At 36.9% G+C, this 4,061-nt stretch overlaps 1 long non-coding RNA gene across 1 annotated transcript; it reads right to left on the bottom strand.

The window, feature by feature from the left end:
* Positions 1-2,880: 2,880 nt before the first annotated feature.
* Positions 2,881-3,781, bottom strand: LOC107925300 (uncharacterized). Its single transcript, XR_001691942.2, has 2 exons — positions 3,541-3,781; positions 2,881-3,212 (listed from the first exon to the last, which is right to left on the bottom strand). It is a non-coding gene; the product is annotated as an uncharacterized lncRNA (long non-coding RNA).
* Between the last annotated feature and the right edge of the window lie 280 nt (positions 3,782-4,061).

Below are 4,061 nucleotides of genomic sequence, written 5' to 3'. Positions count from 1 at the left end.
AGACCTTCACAGAACCTTTGATTGCCTTATCGCAGCAAGTAGTCCATTCGATCTGTCGATATAAGACAAATGTTGTCTTGTTTGAAAACGTACCTCTGCAAATTTTTGAGAAAAAATTTCAAGACTCGAAGCACTCATGCTCGATGATGGCGAAAGCGATCAGAAGTACATTTCGGTTGTCGTATTGTGCAACAACAATTAAGAGTATTTGCGTGTATTTTTTGTACAACCAAGTTCCGTCCACCTGTACCATCGACTTGCAGTGAGGGAAGACCCTAACATATGGCTCAAATGTCCAAAACAATATATGAAAAACTCATTTCCTTGGTTGTATCTCGTCATCTGGGCCTTTATACGGTAATGTTTGCAAATCAGTCACCGTCCTCGACACATACTCCCGCATCGCAACTACCCACCTTTGAAGCTAGTTGTTTGACGCATCCCAGTCACCATACAACTCCCGCATCGCCATTTGCTTCGTCTATTATGTCTTCTAGTATGACACTTTATACTTGAATCGAGCTTGAATGTTCGCAATAAGGAATGACACCTAAATGGTGGGTGACTCTTTCACCAAAGGGATGATGTAGTTGTATATGGTTTTTGCATCTAACTTTCTATGATCTTTCGACATACGAGTAGACGTGCATGTGTGTGGACCTTTTATTTTCCTTATTGTCCACATCTGAGTTTGTTGCATTAACGCGATTCAAACACACTAGTTACACCCACTTAAGGCTTTTTAACATTCTCTAACGTACAAAGACTACATCGACTTCGTTACATTATAGTCCACACCTAATTTCAAGCTGTATTGTTTTATTGCATGTAAACAGTCTTTCTTATTATCGAATTGTTGTCCTATGAACAACTCTTCACCATCGAATTCTTTATCAAGTAGGCAAATCGGGACTATGTTGGCCAAGAAAGATCCACGTTGGCCATAAAGGACTTTAGATTATTCCTTATAACTATATCAGGGCCCGTGTTCCCGGCCGAATGGGGGTTTACATTTTCACCCTCCACTGGGCCCTTATCGTCTATCTCTTCAAGGATGTCATCCAAACTGGAATCATTGTTAGGATAGCGGTGGGGTTGATCTTCATTATCAGACCCTTTATCACCATCTTCTATGATGGACAACACCTATTGATGAATCTCTAGACAAGTAAACGAGTTTGAGATGTTATACGAACATCCACTGGTGTTTGGATTTTTAGGAGTTAGCAGTGACCCTCCACAACCCAACTAATCTTCCCAGTAAATGTTAAGATCAAAATCAATTCCAGAATACTGACTTGATAGAATTACAACTTGACTGGGATCCAGTTCAACTATCTCCTCGAACAACTCAACCGGGCTAGGATTATCCATCTCAGGGGGCAATAAATTGCTATGCTTGTCCCTAGAACATCATCATCTTCAAGCTCCATTTCTGAGAACTTGAGCGGATCTGTTGAAACTGAAAATTTGTAAAATAGTCTCAACATTTGCTTCCTGCAACGGGTAGCTATCTTTGTACTGATCTTTTATTTTAAATCCACCAGTGAAACACGCTTGTTGAATCTCATTCCAATTTTTTCCGACTTTGAAAGACACAACCTTCTTCAGTTGTATTTATCATTTCTCCACGAAATGAACATAAACAAACAAAATCTGGGAACTCATCTTCAAAAATTTTTGCTAAAAAACTAATATTTTTAATCTTGATTTTCAACTAGTAAACCAAAGAAAAAGGACACAAAAACTCAAATGGAAGACAAAACACCTATAACTATATATGATAAAGTTGGTGCCAGCCATCAATGTCCCAAAATAAAAAAATATTTTTAATCTAATAAAGTTGATGCCAGCCATAAGTGTCTAAAAAAAATTCAGGACTCGAAAAATGTGGTGCCGACCATCAGTGTTCGAAAACAAAAAAAAATCTCAAAATTCGAAAAAGGTGTTGGTGCAGACCATATATTGGCCAGAACCCAAAACATTTTTTTTATTATACTTTGGCGCAGACCATTAGATGGCCAGAACCCAATTTTTTTTCAAATACTGGTATTTGAGTATACCAGTATGATACGGTTTAAAAAAATACCCTGATACTTGCCATCGATGTCCCAAAATTATTTTTTTAAAGCCTGAAACAATGATCAGGCAATCATAAGGTCAAAATACAAGGGGATGCCGGTCATTGAGTTCCCATAACCTAAATTTATTACTCATTTCAAGTTATTTGGGTAAATATATGTTTTTGGACCAGGGTCATTTTTGTAAATATTAATTTTTTTGGATTAGATGGATAAAATACCCGAATTTAAATGATGATTGTGTACTCGCTTAGGAACAAAGACAGGACTACTCACTTTGCTTATAATCTCCCAACTGGACGCGACATCAAACCCTAACTTTATGTCCCAAACTGACCCTCACTATTGCCTTTGGATATGCCCTAAAATTCTTGTGTACACATTCTTTCATCAATTCTAACTTTATAACATTTGAGTCAAACATGATTAATTTGCAACAACAATTTCTTGTGTATAGTTATTATTAGTTTATAATCTAACAAATTAGTTTCAATCTTGTTTGTTTGTTAACTTTATGTATGGTAAAAGCATCAAGCAGGTTCTTACATTAATAATTAGATTATACTTTATTTCACTACAATAAAATAGACCAATCGTGACACTTTTGAGCTGACACTTTCCTAAGTGTCGAGATAAACTTGTCTATATACGCTTTGGCCAACTCTTGTGTAAGGGTCGGGATATGAATGCCTAAGGCAACACTTAAAAAATAGTTGATTTTGCCCAACACTATGTTAGCTTTTTAAAAAGAGTTGGGAAAATATAACCTATCCTAACATTTTTTATGTGTTAACAAATATTTTATCTAATCCAAGCTGTAATAGGCCCATTTCGCCAGAGCCCATTAGAATAAAAAATAGAAATTAAAAACAAAAAAAACACACAAACAAAAAATCCAAATATCAATGTCCTTTTACAAATTTTACCAGCCCAAATATAATTTCAACCCAAATTCTAAAATCCCTAACCCATGACCCAATAATCCTAAACCCAAACCCGAGGCCCAAAACACCAAGAGAGAGTGCACCAGAGGAGGGCACCAGAAGCTTCTGGAATCGGTCAGAAAGTTGAGGCTCCCACGACTGAATCCTTGTACGGCCTCCTTCGCACGTTTCCTTTGTACGGTCGGGTCTGCACAGGAATACACCAGAAGAATTGCTAACAGAATACAACAAATAAATGTATTTTTATTTATTTTTCACTTCAAAAAATCAGGCTATAAGAAGCCATTGATTTCATCCCTGTATTTTTACGCACACAGAATAGATACCTACGCATAGTATACACTTACGCACGCATACTTAATACGAGAGAAAGTATTTCAAAAGCAGATTTATAAAGGTGATTTTCATTTTTTTAATGGTTTTTAGTTTTTTTTCGTTGAATCGTTTCATTTTCCTATTCAATATTTCGATATTGTATTTCAAAATAAAAAGTAAAGCGAAAGAAGAGATCTTACTTCGCAAATTCGCCATGGATCTTCTTTGTTTCGTTGAAATCGAAAACAGGGGAGAGATCTTAAGGCTGCAAATTGATTTAATAACTCAAATGCTCCTCTTGTTGGCGGCACCTGCTAGATGAAACCCTAAAGGATTGGGGTGATAGCATATATTTTAATTGGAAAGATTAGCTGCGTTTTGGGGAAGGAATGGGAAAAGGAAGGTTAAATGGCCTGTTATTGAAATGGCGCCATTTCAAGGGGGGGATAGGGTCCGCGTGTCAGCCCGTTTAGAGACCCGGATCCACCCTCTTGCGCATGAAATGGTTTATTTATCTAGAAGGCCCCTCCCCTTTGCGCCGCATTGTGATTAAATCCTTCTTGTAACTGTTTTGTTTCGGTTTTCTTTTAAAATTTCCCCATAATTTGTATAATCTTGCATTTTAATCCATGCCTTCACGCAGTGTTTCAGGATCAGGGACAATTTCGAACATGGTCCCTGTGAATTCAAGCGTGTTATATATGAGTCCTTATTTTATTAT

The sequence above is a fragment of the Gossypium hirsutum genome, chromosome A12, assembly GCF_007990345.1.
Source record: "Gossypium hirsutum isolate 1008001.06 chromosome A12, Gossypium_hirsutum_v2.1, whole genome shotgun sequence".
In the NCBI taxonomy this organism is placed as follows: Eukaryota; Viridiplantae; Streptophyta; class Magnoliopsida; order Malvales; family Malvaceae; genus Gossypium; species Gossypium hirsutum.
Note: the sequence above shows the minus strand (reverse complement) of the source record. Positions and strands in the feature narration are given on the sequence as shown.